The sequence below is a fragment of the Rhinolophus ferrumequinum genome, chromosome 2, assembly GCF_004115265.2.
Source record: "Rhinolophus ferrumequinum isolate MPI-CBG mRhiFer1 chromosome 2, mRhiFer1_v1.p, whole genome shotgun sequence".
In the NCBI taxonomy this organism is placed as follows: Eukaryota; Metazoa; Chordata; class Mammalia; order Chiroptera; family Rhinolophidae; genus Rhinolophus; species Rhinolophus ferrumequinum.
In genome coordinates this window covers 89,421,456-89,441,161 of record NC_046285.1, presented here as the reverse complement: position 1 = coordinate 89,441,161, position 19,706 = coordinate 89,421,456, and the positions used below count along the sequence as shown (strand labels likewise).

The window sequence follows — 19,706 nt, the reverse complement described above, 5'->3', positions numbered from 1 at the left end:
AACATTTAGAATATCTTGGCATTCAATGCATTCTGAAAATTATTTCCCACAATTAATTTATACTTAATCACTTTGAAAACAGATGGCAAAATTAAACAGCTTTTACATATTCAGAATTTTAAAAAGCTTCTTATTGAAAATTCATAGTGAGGAATTTTAATAGGATATACACTTTTCTAAATTAAAAAAAAGACATTGAACTCTTACTTTTTACATTTTCTAGATATACATTTGTCTTCAATAACTATAATTTAAAAATTTAAAGCAATGTTTAACCTTGCTTCTGTTACAGTCATATAATTCATCTAATTATCCACTCAATCTGTCTTTTAGTATGTTCCAATATACCAATTATTACACATGATTATAAGTGACATAAGTGTTTGAAAGGACTCTGTTCCAGATGGTTAATTTCTTATTAATGGGTAAGAATGTGTCTGTCATAAATCTATATCTATCTTGAAGAAAATGCAATCAGTTATTTGGCCTAACAGAGTAATTTACGTATTTACATATTTTTGTACCCTGTCTTGACCTAATTACAAATCTTGAAAATTCTAACTTCTAAATTACTTTAATCGCCCCCTGAAGATGTCCACATCCTTTCCCCCAGAATCTGTATCTTATGTTACATGGCAAGGGTGATTAAGTTTGCTAATCAGTTGACCTTGAGATAGGGAGATTATCCTAGATTCTCTAGGTGTGCCCAATACAATCCCAAGTCTTAAAAGTGAAAGTCAAAGAAAGTCTGGAAGGATGTTTAAAACAAGTACGTAGCCATATTCCTTAATTTGCATCTGGCTGAAGTATATTATTGTAGACAGGCTTATCTCAGTCAGCATTTGAGAATCAGATATGGACAGATTAATTTTACAGAATCTTACTTAAACCTTTTCCTGCCATCTAGTAACAAACAAGCAAAACATTCCTATTATTTACAAAACAAAACAAAAAGACATAAGATTGTATATCATTGAAAAATACTTGGAAGTATTCTTCAAAGATTAAAATACGTTATGTGAACGGTTTTACATATACCATGCCAATACTTATATCAAACTAATAATGCATCAAATGCCACATTTTGTAAGACAAGAAAACTTAGAAGACATTTCTTTAAATTAAATGTGATTAATTCCATAAATTATTCTATTTAAGTAATACATATAATTCAGGACTTCAAAAGCTCAATATTTACATCTTTCTTAAAATTTTCCACATACAAGGTTTACATTATTTCTAGTATATAATCTCTCTTTCACTTTTTTACACAAATGGTTTGTTTTGTATACTTGAACTTTGCAAATTAATCAGTCGGAAAACATTTATTACTTCTTTTCTATCTCCCACAATATGCCTTCAAAAGGAATAACAGGAAGCTTAAATGAGAAAAGTAAGTATAATTTAAGGGAATAAGCAAGCTTGAACTTATCAGATTTCTTTCCTTTTGATTTCCTTTACTAGTCTTTCTAAAGTTTTTTCTTCTCTAACTCAACTTTAATTTTTTCCTTTAATAATCTCTGATCATATCAAAGTTTTCTTTTTTGAAAAAAAATACATGGATTTGCTAAAAGCAGGAATAACTACCTGATAGCGTCAGTATTATCAGCGCTTAACTATTTCCTTTTCACAATTATTACCATAGCTGAAAGGGAAAAAAAAAGAAAACACTTATCAAAGTGTAATTTAACTAACAAAATTCAATGGTGTTATTGTACACTAAAATATTTAGCTATTATAATATTTCTTGTCAATATGGTCCTTCTTTGGACTAATAATAAAACACCATATTTTAAAAATAGAAAAAAAGATCAAAGAAAACAAATGAAAAACATAATGCTCCTAATAACAACGAAAAAAAGGAAGAAGCACCTCTGTTTTGAGATGCTTCTCTCACTTCAGTTGGTAGTTCCTTTAAGTGTCATGTGTGTAAACATTGACAAGGGGCCAGCATTTTGATAAAATGGATTTCCCACTATGGGTGTGTAATATGAATACCTGCAATCTTAGTGATGAACTATAGATAGGTCTACTTCATGAATCATGCATATAAGCACATGCGTGTACACACACACGTTATGTATTAACTACTACATAGTAATACTAAAATTGAATCAGATATCATTTCAAAAGTGACACTATTCTTTCCATTAATACTAATGAGTTTTGTTTAAACTATTAGGCAGTGTTACTGACTGATCATATTTGGAGATGGGGCCTCTGAGATGTAATGTAATTAGGGTTGAGAGAGCTCATGGGGTAGGGCTTTCGTGATGGGTTAATACCCTTAACAAAAGAGACATGGGTAAGCTCGTTCTTTCTCTCCACCATGTGAGGACACAGTGAGAAGGTGAGCACCTTCATGCCGGGAAGAGAGCCCCCGTCAAAACAACACCAGAATAGCATCCTTACCTCTGATTTCTACACCTCAGAACTGTGGGAAAATCAATGTTTCTTGTTTAAGCCACTCAACCTGTGGTACTTATGGCAACCCAAGTAGAATAAGATAGGCCGGAAGTAAAAAAATGTAGATATTCCACTCTCTGCTCACTAAATTGTACCTTTAAACTAAACACATTTGAAAATTGCTACTATGTTTTTTCAGGTTTATAGATGAAAGGAAACTCAAGAGTATATTTGTATAAATATTTATTTGTACTTTTAATAGTTTGAATAGTTATATATAAATGCCTTAAGGAAAACATTTTAATTGAAAAATAGCATTATCTAATTTTGATGTAATACAAATTGTTTTCTAGATTTAATCAACATATAACAGGAAATTAATAACATTACTTTGAAAAATATAATTATCTTGTACATAGTGTGTCGCGTCCCGCGCAACAAGGGTTTGTGGAGAGTGGAGAACAAGGAGGGTGGCACAGGGTTAAGAAAGACAGTAGCCAAGAATAAAGTGCAAGAGGGGCCAAAGGACTGTAGCCTCAAGGACTGAGCCCCAAATCGGGCCTACACATAGCTTTTATTAGTTAGGTGGGCAAGTAAAGGAGATAAAGCTTGTCAATCTCAAGATCTGTGAATCCCATATATTATAATAGGAAACTGATTCAAGTCAATCACCCTTGCCTGAACGCAGCAGAACCATAAGTGTCAGGATGTAAGTACTTCCCCAAGGGACACTATATGCATACAAATAGATGGAGAGCACACCATTGAATCTCTTCCCCTGTAGATTGTGGGAAGGAATGCAGCCACAGAGGCAGAGGCTCTCCTTAGCCGGGGGAAGGTGGGAGTCTGTGCCCACCTCTATGAACCCCGTGGACTCTCCTGCTGGTCCCCCCTTGGCTCCACCCGGCTTAGGTTGCCATCCCCCATGGGAAGCCGTACCCATCATTGGCTGACCAGCCATCTTTTTGGGGGCAAACAGGGAGACATAAGGTGCAAGCACAAAGTCCCTGAAAGGATCCCTCTCACAGACTCTCCTTTCTTTAGGGGCAGGTACAAGGAGACAGACAGGTAGGCTGCTGCGTGGCAACAATAGTGGTTTTTCTCCCCTTTTTGATAAACTTTTTCAGGATAGGCTCTATGTCTTAGATAACTTTGGTCCATAAGACACTAAAAACTGCCTCTTTTGATAGCAGAACCTGAATGTATTTTCTGAATATTTTGAATTGAGCTGTTTGAATGTTTTATACATTCTGTTACATGGTTTAATATAAATACTACAAATTCTTTAGTTAGAAGTAACTGTAAAGCATTGCATTGCACCCCCTCTACACACAGACAGAGGATTTGGGGTATGGGCAGGAACTCTGCTCTGGGTGCATCAGAACATGATCTAGCTAATAATAAGTGATATTGGTTTTCAAAGATGTATAAGATTCCTTAAAGAAGACAATTCATGAGGAGAGTACAACAAAGTAGAAAAAAACAGACTTGGAAAATGGAATGAAATTGGTTTGAATCCTGGCTCAGTTATTAGTTTTGTGAGCTAGTGCCTTTCCTTATTTGTCTCTGTTTCCTAACCTATAAATTGGGGATAATAAAACAAATGACGTTCCAGAACAGTGTACAACAGCCACCATTGGTTACAAGAGAATAGGGGGAACACAATTCTAATTATTGGCTGTTCAATCACCATCTATTATTGGTGGCTCGGTTCATTGTTGCTTTAAACAAGATCAGGCATCTGATTAGCCAAGAAGACGGGGAAGATACATATTTGTAAGGAGTCAATGTCTGCACATCATTTTATTGCAATCTGACTGCTCTACCAAATTTTGATAAATGACACCTGCATTAGCTTGAAAAGAAAAAAAAAATTAAAAGTGCCTTCAGTGACAGATAAAAATGGAAATTAAAACAGTGCTATCAGTAATCTAATATAATTGTATTCAATAAAAATGCTTGGCAACTTGATGTGAGATTTTAAAATTGATTTAATTAATTTTTATTTTTAAAGTAAGATTTTCTCTGCCTGTGGGTAGAATCCATCTGTCAGACCACAGATGAACAAGCCAGATTGAAGAGGACAAACTTTCTTAGTGGGCAATGTGTACAAAATGTAATTTTGCAGATTTGGATGCTTAAATATCTGTGAATCCCTATAAGTAAGCTATGAACCCAAGCCAAATTGTTAGGAAGAAAACATTAAAATTGGTGCATTGAAAACTTCTTTTTATGTTCAAGGACTTCTACAATGACTCTGACCCAAATTGCGGAGTTCAGAATACATTCTTCCCTAAGTTCAGAATACATTCTTCCCTAAACTCTTTGGGAAAATAATTCATAGAAGGTTCTTTATTTCTTTTTTAGTTACTATCCAAAAGGATTCTATACAATGTTGGATCTCTTATCAGTACTATGATAGTTTAATTTGAATAAAATATAAGTTAACATAAAAATAAAAGAATTTTAGGTTAACTGAGAGTGGAAACTTTTGCTTCAAAACTTAGCAGCAATGGAGCATGTGTTTCATGCTATAGATCTCCAAAGCATAAACATGAGCCCTGTGTTCTTATAAATGCAAATTTTAGCTTTTTTAGCCTTTCATTTGATGACTATTAAGTAAAATCTCTAGAGCAACATTCTGTTCTTCAAAGTTTTACAAATAATCTGGATAACTGAAAAGATTCTAAACATACAAATTGTATATTAAAACTTTTTTCATATATTTAAAGCATATGTTCTTCAGCCTTATGTCCATATACAACTTCAAAAAACATACATTCGTTTTTCCATATAGTTCTTCTACACCTTTTAAAATAATTTTTCCTATTTGGTTATTGTGGGACATACCCAGTTTCTGTATTATTTCTGTGGATTTCCATATATATATGTTTCCATTACCTTGCTAGACTTTGAAATAACATCATAGAAGTAAAGTCTATGAAAACAGTGTTCACTCTTTATTTTTAAAATTATGCAGTATTTATTTAGGACGTACAAAAAGAAGTAAAAAATGGCATAATGAATAATCACGAACCAAGAATACAGCTTAAATAATAAAAACATTACCAGGAGAGTTTGGGTACCACCCTCCACTTCTGTGAGTGCATTTATCTTAACTTTCCCTCCCTAGGAGTAACTACTACATTTAGTTTCAATTATTCCTATGCATGCTTATGTACTTTCATGACATATATATTAGACGAGACTTTACTATTGACTATTAGACAAGACTTTACTACAAATATTCTAAAATATCTTTGTGCACACGTGCAAAACGAACGATAGTTTATAAACATGAGTGGAAATCATAAGCTTTCCCTGAGTTTTAATGAAATCCTTCTATCTTTTCTCCTTTACTTATAATTCAAGTTTTAGATTCTCTGGTAGATGCTATTTAGTAGACTAAGAAAGTTCCTTTCTAGTCTTAGAGTGACAAGAAATTCTTTCATGGAAGAATACTGAATACTATCAAATATACTATCAAATTTCTAGAGCTCTTAAGCTTAACCTTAAATATATCAATATGCAATATATTAAGCAATTTCAAATGTGAAGCTGGCCTTGCTTTCCTGTGCTAAATTTAATTCCTTTGCAAGTATGTTTATATACAAAACTGAGTCTGATGTGTTAAAATTTATTTACAATATTTATATTATTTGCTCAAGTGCTCCTTTCTTACTCATTTTTTATATACATTAACATTACAGCTCTTAAATAAATTGAAGACATATTTTATAATTTACTGTTCACCAGAAGAACTTGTATTACTTTGAAAATATCTAAGTGTTTTGTTTTAAATAATGTGCAAAACTCTCTAGGTGCAGAAAATGTTATGTATATGTGGGGTATGGAAACGGGAGTAAATATGTTAATTAATTTTCATTATTTTAGATGAGCTTAAATTTTCTATTATTGTTTCAGTAAATTCTGAGAAATTATATTTCTTTAGGAAATTTACTGTTTCATTAAATTTTCTAAATTATCAGAAAACCATTATAAACCATAACATGAAAGTGGCATTTTAAGAGACCAATATTTAGTTTGCAGATAAACAGGTCATAAGCTCTTGAATTGTGGACTTCTTTATCTTTGGTAGTCCCAACTCTGTCACAAATGTCATAAGATAATTATTACTTTGCTTCTGTGAATCCCATATTCAAGAAGCAATAATTATTCAATATCTAACATGATTTTTAAGTCTAAACATTATGGTATTTGTCTACTAGCTTTTACACTCTTTCAAGATCCTCTCAATGTTATAGTGGCTCCCTTGAGAACACCTACAATAATGGATGTTTTGGAAAAGCAAGATCCTTAATGTATCTTTCCAGCATGTTACCAGAACTTGATTAACAATATTTATATCTTGCTAAGACTGATAATTTGAACTCATCATTTTTTAAAGCTAAAATTTGAGGTCATAAAACATTTAGGTTTTTCAACATTGTATGGCTTCTTGGTAGGGGTAATTGGACCACACTTTCAGAATTGCTGGACTAGGTGTATCTTGAGATATTCTATCATTACTAACCCCTGTTACAAGTAAGAAGAAGGATTTTACATGAAACAACATTCAAATCTTTTCTACCATATCACCTAATGCTCTGAACTTAATCATCATATTGATTACTAGTTTTAATAAATGTCTTGCCAAACTTAATAGAGATCACCATTTTATATTTTATTGTATATTTCTTTTTTGAGCATTCTGATTTCAGTAAAGAACATACAAGTGGTAATTAAAATTAAGTTTGATATTGAGAGAAAACCAGAATCAAGTCCAAAATAGTAGTAGCTTGATGAGATAGATTTTTATTCTCTTGTACAAAATTGACATCCAAATAGTAGTCATGACCAGCGTATCCATTCTACCTGAAAAAATTATCAGATTCACACTACTCATGTTTCTCACTAGACAGAGCCTTAAACCTCAGGATTAAACATGGCTGCTATTCCAGATGGCACAATGAAGTAAGAGTAGTAAAAAAAAAAAAAAAAAAAAAAAAAAAAAAAAAAAAAAATCAACTGTCTTTCTGATGCCACTATCCAAAAATTATAGACAACACTTCTGCTTACATGCAATTTGATTATATTTAGTATCACCATACTTAACTTCAAGTGATACGCTTAATTTTCATATTTACTCAGTGTAGCCAAATATATCTCATGCAATTTAGGATTCTATCAATGAAAGCAATGCAGAAAAAAACAAAACAAAAAAAACGAGGAAAAAACTCTAATAGTGATATGTAATCATTGATATACAAATTTTAATTTATTCTCTTTGTTGTGATTTTACATCCTACATTGTCATTTCAAAGTCTTCAAAGGGATTCTTTCAATTTAAACTGCTAGTTTTAGAAGATTCTTAGGTACTCTTTGAATATGTCTTTTCCTCCATTTTTATATTAACCCTACCTGGAACTCTAAAGAGAATTTGCCTCCCTTCTTTCTAGTTTACTTTTCATCCAGTGATTTTTCTGGGCTATGCATTTTTTGAAAACTAAACCCATAACCCTATGTCACAAGACCAGTGGAAGGGAAAGATTTTTTCACAGGATGATTCAGACAATACTTCATAGTGATTTCCTTTGCTAATAAAGACATATTTCCAAGTGCACATTTTTACTGATTGACATGTTGTGAGATGATGTGGGGAGTTATTTTTTATATATGCATTCTAATAAGTATAGGAGGTCGGACAATTAAGATCACGAACTTTCCACCGTGTGTTTACATTGGCAGCACTGTACAAAGAGCTCTGTGAGGTTTCATAACCTTGGTATATCAGAATCTCACAGCTGTGTTTGTGTCAATGTGTGGCAGTGTCTTGTTGAGTGGCGTTGATTATTGGTGTGTGTTTTTGTGTGCCATCACGAGAATGTCTGAGCTTGAATTAGAGCAATGGACAAAGATTAAATTTCTTGTTCAACTTGGCAAGAGTGGAAGTGAAATTAGGGATATGTCTGTCCAGGTTTATGGGGATAATGCCACGAAGCAACCAGCCGTGTACAAATGGAATAAACATTTTTCTGAGGGAGAGAACACGTCACTGATGGAGAGAGGTCAGGGTGGGCAGTAATGAGAAGAACTGATGCAAACATTGCAAAAATTTGTTGAATTGTGCGTTATAATCATCGGCTGACTGTGAGAAGCATAGCAGACCAAGTAACCATCGATAGAGAAACACTTAGGACAATCTTAACTAAAAATCTTGGCAGGTATTCATCAATAGAGAAACAGGGAAATCTTAACTGAAAATCTTGAAATGATAATGGTGTGTGCAAAAATGGTCTCAAAGGAGTTCACCGATGAACAAAACAAAAGAGAGTGGGTTTGCCAAGTCCTTTTGGACAGGCAGATGATGTTTTGGGCAATGTTATCACTGGTGATGAAACATAGGTGTACCAACGACTCTGAAACAAAGCATCAAAGAGCACAATGGAACTGAGCCAATTCTCCACAACCAAAAAAGTACCGTCAGTTTAATTCAAAAGTCAAAACAATGTTCATAACCTTTTATGATACCAGAGGGATTATTCACTATGAATTTCTACCAACTGGACAAACAGTTAACCAAGTTTACTATTTGGAATTGCTGAAAAGCCTGCATATAAAAGTTAGACAAAAACAACCTGAACTTTTGCCAAGAATTCATGGCTGTTGCATCATGACAATGCACCAGCTCACAGGGTTATTATCTGTGAGGGAGATTTTAGTCAGTAAACAAATAACTGTATTGGAACACCCTCCGTACTCACCTGATCCGGCCCCCAATGACTTCTTTCATTACCCAAAGATAAAGAAAATATTGAAAGGAAGACATTTTGATGACATCCAGGATCAAGGGTAATACAATGACGGCTCTGATGTTCCAGAGAGAGTCCCAAAATTACTTTGAAGGGTGGACTAGTAGTGCTGGTGTCAGTGCATAGCTTCCCAAGGGAAGTACTTCAGCGGTGACTGTAGTGATATTCAACAATGAGGTATGTAACATTTTTAGGATTAGTTCACGAACTTAATTGTCAGACCTCAGCATATGCATTCTCTAATATTAAACATAAATATATATTAATTTTAATTTCTGTTTTTATTGATTACTTTGGATATAAATTACAGGTTTTTCAATCTAGCCTATACTATTCTCTATAATAAGTTTATTATTTCACCATAATCCTCATTTTATTTTGTGGGAGATTATAGTTTTTATATTCAACATGAAAACATAAATTTATGAGAATAAGCCAAAAAGTTAGGAACAGTAACAGTGATATGGGGATTTTTTTTTTTTTTTTAGTGAGATAAAAATATAAGAAATTAAGTAGCTAAAAGAAAGTGAAGGTAAATACTTCAGATGTAAATCATATTTCATTGTTTTGAAATCTAATGAAATTAAGGGAAGGAAAGTAGTCAATCATCAAATAAAAATGTAATTATTAAAATTCTTAATATATTTAGAATATAACAATTATCATTAGAAAACCGTTAGGATAAACAAGTAATTTCTATTATTAAACTGAAATCCATATTAATATGAGTAAATAATAACAGCCAAATTACATATGGTTTATAATTTATTTCTATTAATCAATAAAGTCTACCTCATAAATATGTGACCATGTGTTTATTATAGGATATCTAGAGACAGTTTCAAAGGAGGTACTAGGAGGCGCTCATTAAATTTATACTAAGATATCGCGAGAGATTTCCATTATCATATGTGTCTGGGGCCATAAATTAATCTATTGTAGCATGTCTTCTTAAAAAAAAAAATTAAAACTGTGACACTGCAAGCGGACTTCACAATTTTTTATTGCCATTTGGATCGTCTTATTGTTCCGCACATGACAATTATGTACCATGTCAACATATTAATACACTCAAATGTATTGTTTCTTTATAAGGTTTATGCTTAGAATAACTAAGCATAATTAGTTATTATGCTTCATATGAGAATCATATGGGGGATCATTTGGATAGTTGAACTGATCCGTTACTCATTTGTAGAAATGTTCTGAAGTTATTAAATTTTGAATTCATTATTAAATTCACAAAGCATAAAATAAGGAATTTCTGTAACTAAGATGAAAGAATTAGAAGGAAGAAATGAAAACATCCAATGGAGTAAGAGGCAACAGTAGGTATTAGTATTCTCCTCAAGGAAGTCTGCTTTCTGTGAGATTCATGTTACATCCTGGATACATCCTGGATAGATGTCACTGCATAAGGAATTATTAACCATCTTTGAGGAGAAAACCAAACCAAATTGAAACTAAGCTAAACTGAAATAGCCACATCTAGACAGGCAACTCTCCAGAAGGAACAAACAAACAAACAAACAAACAAATAAATAAAGGTATATATAATGTTGGATTTACCACCAGTAGTCAACAAAGTAGTCTAACATCATTCCAGACAATAGCTCATGTTATTTGTGCATTTATTTATTTTCTATAATCACTCAAAGACAAAAGAACAATAGGAAATAAAAGTATCTTCATAATAGAAACCTGCCAATATTGACAATACTATAGATAGGAATACATTATGTAGTATATGTGTATTATATTATATTCTATATTCTATATTCTATATTCTATAACAGTACACATTTCATATAATTATATATTAATTAGTTTATATTTGGAAATGTTTGGTTACATACCCATTTAGATTTTTTTTTTAGCAAAAAATTAAGTCAATAAGATTTATCTTTCCTAAATTTGACTCTACTACCAATGGCATTGTGAAGATCATCCCAGAATTAGTTTAGAAAGAATATATGAAAGTTCAATTTATACTTTGCATTGTATGCAATTAAATGTAGGATTAATTAAAATGTGGTATTAATCCCAATGCCAATATTATACCATTGTTTTTATTTTCTGTTTAAATTTTTATATTTTATATAGTAACTTACAGCTGGATTACTTCCTTGTGCATAAAGAATGCAAGTATCTATATTTTTTATTATTTGATATACATTAAATTTATTATATCTATGTTACATTTGAATATTCCTGTTTTATTTTGTTGTCTGATTTTGCTATCTGTTTTCATTATACTTATCTTAGGTATATATTTTAATGTGTTTTCTTTGGAACACTTAGCTAAGTTTTCCTCCCAAAAGGCAAATAGTATTTTTTCCTTTAGAGACGATAGTAAAGCTTAGAAACCCGTTTTCAGATTATGCCTGGTAATAATTTATAAACTGTCATGGTCTAACACACCCTAGTAATTTCTGCAGTTGTCTGGGGACCTGTTTGGGCATCTATTACAAGGGATGAAATGCCAATAACCAGGTGTTCTTCTGTCACTTTACTGTCACTCCCAAGAGTCTTATAGTCTCTATTACACGACAGAGGTTAATTCAAGAAATAGTTCAGATAACAGTCCCTGCCAAATTTCACACTGACTAGCCTTATTTTTCACAGATTTGATTAAATTTTAGATCAAACAAGGACTTCCTGGTTGATAAAATTATTCACGAATGAAAGAAAAGGAGAGGAGAATTTTAGACACTTGAGAAAATATATGATTATTAGAAGGATTTAAAAAATATCTTCCTTTGTTTTCTGTTGTCTTCTGCCATACAGACCTATGCTAAACAAAGGACCGTCTTAGATGCCGGACTTGGCCAAAAAGGGTCCTTATGCTTGCTGTTGATCTATTAATATCATCTCAATGCAATTTGTTTATCATCACACAGATGTTTAAATATTTTAAATAATGATGTTAACTTACAACAGGCCCTTAAACTACTTATGGAAGTTGGTAATTATACTCTGGAAGGTCACCTTTAAGTTTAACATTATAAAGTAAGGTCACAGCAAGTCATACACATATTTTGGTTTTACTTAATAAAACATTATCCTACTAATACTACTACCACAGAAAAGAATATAAAACAATTTCATATACTTTAAATACATTATACCATTTAATTGTATATTCTTGTCCTAACAGGAGTTCAATAAAATTTAATTTACTATGTGCTTATGTATTACAGCATAAAGGAGGTTTATTTGCAATATATAGGTGTTGAGTCTTGGAGAGAAAACTTGTGTTGCATATACAGAGGGTACCAAAAAAAATGTATACACATTTTAAGAAAGGAAAAACTGTATTAGAATTGTAATACAATGAATGACACTAGCATTCATTTGATTTACACAATCTTTTGAGTGAATGTCATAGTACTACACATTGCTACCATAATTCAATTCAACTTCGAAAAGTAATACATAGATAATATCTCTTAAAATGTGTACATTTTTTTTTTGGCACCCCTGGTATATACTTAGCTTAGAAATTTCCTATAGGCACAGATACTACATGTCTCCTGACAGAAGTCAGAGCTATAGAATACACAAGGAAGAAGAAACTGGAAGGATTAAGGGTTTCTGAAGAACAAGTTTCACAGAGAGCCTTCAAATCTCTAATTATTACTGAATACACTGCTTTGTGACTATTGTTGGCAAATCTTGTTTTGACTGCTTAAGAACAAAAGCTTCTTTAGTTTTCTTTGCTTCTGTTTCCATGAATAATGAGAGCAGTACTGAATCACAGGCTAGCTTTCAATGGATGATGGTTAAATGAATTCCCAAGGGTGGGGGGACGGGGAAAGAAAAGAAAACCAAAGAAAAATAGAAAAACAGTGTAAAAACATATAATTATTGATTAAATAAATCTCAGATATTTACTCAGAACAGTCATTTGAATTTCCTCATTAATTTGAGTTATTTGCTATTTAACTATAATAATCCTGGTCAATTCAGCAAAATATCTAGTAAGAAAAACAAAAAATGTTGGAAAGAAAAAACAAAGTACCTTCTGTGCAAACAATCAATACAGAAAAATATGTAATATGGTCAGAGTGTCCCAGTACATGTGAACATCCAATGACTTTAATATTAATTTGAATTGTTGAAAAAAATTTTGGAAGCAGGCATTTTATTTCTTATGAAAAAATTGTATTAAATTTATCATGATATGTTTTCTAAATGAATTATCCACTTAAAGTAAAAAGCAGGTATTTATTTTTTCATACATATACTTTTTAAAAAGTTTCATATTGAATAAGTCTGAATACATTCATGCATGGAATACTTTTTCCCTTATTCCCGCTTTATTCTGATGGTGTCTCTTTACCTTGAGGCTTTGATATAAGGGATAATTTAAAGTGGGGAGAACTACCAGATAAATATTATTAAAACACGTCATAGCAGTATAAAAATATCTTGCTACCTTCCTGTAGGCACCTGGCCCCTAGGCAGATGAGCTGGCAGGCAGTCAAGGTCTCCTGACTCCATGGGAGCCCTGCTTACTGGACAGCCAGTTCTATATGCTGGCCGGCAGTCAAGGTCTCCAGACTTCTTGGGATGCTGTGTACATGGGAGCAGGTCTGCAGGGCCTGCCAGATGATTTCTCTCATGAAATGCTCTTTGCTTTGCTCTATCTACATAACACTGCTTGTTCTCTGCCTGCGTGCACATCACTACCTCTCCAGCTGGAAGCCACCAGGGACTCTCCCCAGTCAGTAAATCTCAATAAACCTGTGTCTCACACTCAACCACCTGTTGTGTTCTTTGGGCTTGCTGCTTCTCAGGCACAAATCTTGGAACAACGAAGACTCAGTAAAATCAATTCCCACGTAGGAGATGCATGTAATATTAGTTGAAACCATGTGTCTAAACATTTCTATTTACAGGCAATCATTTGATTTAGTGATAGAAGTTTAAAATTTGAAGGGACCATTAATTTATTAACATATGTTGTTGTTCCTTAACTTCTTCCAGAATGTTTCCAAGACCAATGGATTTTGCAGTGAAGGTTTATCACCTTTCAGCTTATATTATTTTCAGACTCTCCTATGGAGTGGAGAAAGGTTTTTCATATTGTTAAGAGAAACAACAGGCACAAAATGGAGCTTAGCCCATGTCACCAAACCAGAACTTTACCTAACCTAATTGCAGTTACAACCTTCCCCAAAAGTGTAGTCTTATCCTGTCAGTTTGGAATTTTCTAGTCAGCGTCAATAAGGTAATTTTCCACATAGCCTTGCCATCACCCAAAGGAACGTGAGGTAATTTGGTCTTCTCTTATCCCTTTTCCTTTCTGCCTATAAAACCTCCATTTTGTACAGCTTCTTGAAGCTCCTTTCTACTTGCTAGAAGGAATATTGACCGATTCATAAATCATTCAATTAAATCTTTTCAATTTACTGCGTTGAATTTTTTTTTTCTTTTTTTCTTTCTTTCTTTTTTTTTTTTTTTTTAACAGACTTGGTGACTACCGTGGAATCCGAAGCAAGCTTCTGATGGCACTGGGGACAATGAGAAACATAGGCATGGTACGTGCAAACCTCATTTTCAGTTCACTGCCTTTCTTGCTGTTTCCAAGTACTATGGGTAAATGCCTCTCAGTTCAGAGCTTGGCTCTCTCTGTCAAACTCTTGATTTGATTGGTTTTCCAGCCAGTTCCCCATTTGCCTGGATTCACTAGTTCTACACTGGCAGCTGCTGGAAGTGCAGACAATTTTCCATTTGATTGGTTAACCCCAGCCCTTGATTCTCTTCCCAGATTCCACACTGGGAACTCCTAATGGTTTAGCCTGCAGTTCCTAATCCCTTTGCAATCCTTTCACAGATTCCAAATTGGGAAGCACTGACCATAGCTACAGTTCCCCATTTGTTTTGAATCTGTGTGCTGTCCCTGTTGGATGTCTGCTGGTTCAGGCATTTCCACCCACTTCCAGGTTCAGCACTGGGAATGGTCAGTGGTGTGAACAGAGCCTTCCTGTGAGCCAGGCAGCTGTAACTGGTAACTGCTGGAGTATTCAGATACACGTGTTTGTTTGTCTTGTGTAGATAAAGGCTAGCTAAAAGAAATGGGATCTTAATTTCTGAAGAGTCAAGTGTGCAACCTTCCAGTATACTTGCTTATTTTATGTCTAAGAACTATAATTCCAGACACTGTAAATATTCACAAAAATGGCAAAATGTTACTAAAAACAACCTAGAATTACAATGGCCATTATGGGGAATGTTCCAATTAGACAACATTATTAATTTAAGAAGTGCACTTGCAAATAAGTGTTCCCGAATTACACAGAACGAAATACCTATTTTCACTGGTATGCAGATGCTTCCAAAAGGCTTCAAAATCCTGAAATAGCTTCATTAAAAGTCTAGTTACAAAAAGCTCATGAAACATTAAAAACACAAGAGGTACTTAAAACAAAAGACGAAAAGATGGACATGATTCCTACTGCTCCCCTCTCTCTTTATTTACCTGAGTACTCACATTTTACTAAGTCTCTGTCTGAACAGTCTTTCCACTCTAGAGAGACAGTAAAAACAGTTACGTTTTGAAATAAAACTACCTGAGGTTGCAGAGGAGCCTCCTCAACTGTCTTTCACTCCTTGTCAAAGATAAAACTAAGGACCATAGTTAAAAAATTTCCTTAACTAGGGGGGATCCCCAAAAGTTTTCTGAACAATTTAGAGTCATTATTGGGACCTATGACCCGAGGATGCCAGCTCTTCATCATCTTGTGCACATGTTGGTAGGGCCTGGTGAAGCCCAAAAATGGATGCAGGAAGGAACATGGCTAAACCGGAGGATGACATTCAAGATCCTTTAGCGGATAAAGCTCTCAAACTAGCAACTGACCTTTTGCAAGCCATTCCTAGAGTATTTCCTCCCCACCCTGATTGGTCTATTATTCAAATGTGCAAACAAAGGAAAGATGAGTCTGTGACAGACTTTATACAATAAATGGCGTCACCCAACCTGCTTTAGTTGCCCTATTTGTAAACATATTATCTCTTGAGATTAGTAGATCAATAAAAATGCAAAAAACAGGATGGAAGGCCACCAGTCTGAAGTAGCTTCTCACCATAGCTGAGTTATTTGAAAGGACATTACAGCAAGACCACAAACAAAACTCCTACAATCTGTTGGCCTACCAGCTCCAAGGGGTTCAAAGCCAGAGACCTGAAATAACACCTGCGACTCTGGTATTGAGCCATCCTAGGGGTCTACCATCAAAATGCTGGCCCAAAGATTGATGTCTCATTTGTAATCAACTGGGACATTGGAAAAAGATTGTCCTCAAAAGTCCTATACAGATTCTTTGGTTTGAGTGTCCCCATATCCCATCAACTCCGGGAGGGGTTTACATGGGGCCCCTACCAGAGTTGATGGGACTCAAAGGGTCTCTGGTAAACTATTAAAAATCAAGGGGAAAATACAATGAAAATGAATGAGAAATCTTTATAAATTCTAGTTGCTACTGTAGCTACACTTTCTACCTGAAACTCCATTCTCATAGGCCAGCAGATCCCTCAGAATGAACATAAAAAGTTTCCATAGTGAGGGTATCTAATAAAGTTCTGAGAGTATTTCTATCTTGACCAGTACAAACAACTGGGACATTTCACTGATAAGCATTCTATTTTGCTATGTGATACAGCCCAGTCAATTTATTAAGTAGAGATCTCCTTTCTAAATCAAAATGGCTAATATGTTTTGCTACCGATGGAGACCTCACCTTAGCATCTCCTGACTATCCTGAATCTGATCTTTTAATTGCCTTTAGTGAACGATGCAAAAATCAGGCAGCATCCCATTTAGCAAGTAGAAAGGCTTTCTGAAGAGCTGTACAAAATGGAAGGCTTCTTATAGGCAAAGTGGGGGAAGGGCTAAGGGCGCCACAGGAGGGATGTGGGCTACAATTTTCAAGAATGCCACTGAGCTGGGAAGGGCAGTGTGACAAGGGCAAGCGGAAATGCCAAAACACATTCCTACCATTTTAAAGTTGCCTTTTTGTCGGTTCAGCATTTGCTTGGTTGCTTGTAAACCTCTCTCTGTTTTTCAGAATTATGACAAAATTGATTCTGACGGTACTTGCTTTTGTTTTCAATGCTTATGTGGAGAGTTGGGCCCTTAGAGTTATTATACCATTTTCACTGACATCACTCACAGCACTGATTTTTTTTTTTTAATTATAGAATTTCCACCCAAGTATTATCTCAATATACCTTCTTCTAGTAGTGAGTAAACATGAAGTTTGCAGCTTCTGCTTCTACCTCGGGAGGGCAGGAGTTGCTCTCACTGGGATGGTGAAGATCATCAGATATTCTTCCCAGCATTCCAGATATTTATTTTAACTTTTCACTGATATATCAGGAGTTAACATTTCGAAAACATGTTTAAACCATAGATAAGCAAACAGATGCTTTTTATTATTCTGATTCAAAATGAAACTAACCTATTTTTTTCCAAGTACTATAGTTCTCCTAGTTATATTGTCCCAATGATATAGCATGCCCTAAATTTAGTCCCACCAAAATTGATACAATAAAAAAAGAAACAAAACAAACAAACAAAACCCTAGTAAAAAAGCTTTTCTAACATGGAAACTCTCTACATCTTTATAATGATTCTGAGTATGCAATATATGAGTATTTGGGGCATTAGAGATGAATGTGAAATTCTGTCTTTGATATGCACAAACTGATGTGCAAGACAGGCATCCAGAATAACCGGCAGTGCAGGCTATGGGGTGTTGTGCTGCAAGAAAGCTGTCTAAATATGAGAGCTCCATTTTTGAAAATTATTCACGAGGCAAAATCACAAGAGGAGTAATCCCTGAGCAGTAAGGAGATAGTGATAAAGTGAATTCAATCCAGCTATATGGTATATTTTCATTAAAATGAGTGGAAAGAAAAACACTGAAGCTACAAATTGGAGGACGATAGATTACAATTTTTCAAATTTCCTTTTTAAATTCTTAACAAAGAAACTTTAATCCCGATCTTCAAAAACAGGCATACACGTATATAAATTCATATAGATATTTGGATAAACGCAGTCTAAGTTCAGTTTTATTTTATTCTGTCATAACACATTTTATTCATAGTGCTGTACTTGAACAACTGAAAAGAAGGTAATGTGAATGACATTGATATTTGTATCGATATATCAAGTGTATTTCTCTCCTCTCCCTCTGATGATTCCTTAAGGGCAAAAAAAAAAAAAAAAAATAGAGTCGCATCCTGCATGGAGATAGAAGGAAAGAGAATAATTGTTGTTACAGAGATTTTGACACATGTTTGGAAAATGAGAGGCAGATGGAAAGTTACAGCTACATCAAAGAGAGTGGAGGGAGTTATGGTACAATGAACACATAAGAAAAGCCTGCAGTAGCACTCTCTGCCCCAGTCACAGACTAGAGAAGCTAAAAGTTGGGAACAGAGAAGGGTATTAACTACAGGTTATGCTAATGATGAAATGTTTGCCAATCATTCTTCCCTGACTTTGAACTCACCAACATGTTGTAAAGAGTCCTTGGCAGTGAAGCATTGACTTCTAGAGCAATGCTTTAAAAAAAAAAAAAAAAAGGGTAATGAGCTGCCTGGAAAGGACTAGAAATCCTAGAAAAGTTTTAATCAGGCCCAAGATAAATCTATCATCTGCATTTTACTAACTGTAGGTTGATTCTGTTAGTCACCATTGCGATCACGGCTGTACTGTTAGGCTCACTCCTGGAAACAGCATTTCTACAAAACTAAATGTCCCATTGCCTTCATGTTCAGAACAAAAGCCTATTATGAAAGACTGTATGTATGCATGTATTTTCCCAGTAAACCTAAAATCATTTAGGGAATACTTAGAATGTGGTTCAAGGCCCCTGCCCTAGAAATTCTAATCTAACACTACAGTAACATGACTTTGCTATTTCACTGTATTCATTAACATCACATATTTTTCCAGGAGTCTCTAAGCCCAGGCTGATGCTTTGATGGTTCATTGTGAAACTTCCTGAAAATCCCCTCAGATCTTTAATGCAAAGCATCAACAAACAGTTTGTGTTCTAGGATTCTGTGAATTCCATGCATCAAAATCCTCATCCTGCTTTTCTACCAATCCAGGACTATTGTATCATGAATTTTACCCAATCCTAATCATGCCAACCAACATTGCAAGACTTGCCTTTAACCAAACTTCTGCTTCTTAATAAATTCTGACCTTGCCTCCTCACTCCAAGATACTGTCCAAGCTCTACAGGAATGTTCTCCTTTATTCTGGTGAGCAATAAAGTCAGTTTGTTTGTTTGTTTGTTTTTTATCAACATGTTATGTTATTTGAGGAGCACAGAGAAAGAAAAACTTAACTTTTTTCCTCCACTTTCCTCTGTTCTCTGGCTGGGGCTTTGCAAATTATAGTGACACATGGCATTAATAAAAGAAGAACAATCAGAGTTTGTTAACACATACAGCACACATCACAAG

The 19,706-nt window shown here is 34.1% G+C and overlaps 1 long non-coding RNA gene across 1 annotated transcript in view; it reads left to right on the top strand.

Annotated features, from left to right (window-relative positions):
- LOC117013370 (uncharacterized) overlaps nt 1–19,449 on the top strand; it is a 37,166-nt gene extending 17,717 nt beyond the window's left edge. The window contains exons 2-3 of the long non-coding RNA XR_004421324.1: nt 14,692–14,761; nt 19,189–19,449. This is a non-coding gene — a long non-coding RNA (uncharacterized LOC117013370). The remainder of the gene's footprint in view (nt 1–14,691; nt 14,762–19,188) is intronic.
- The last annotated feature ends 257 nt before the right edge of the window (nt 19,450–19,706 follow it).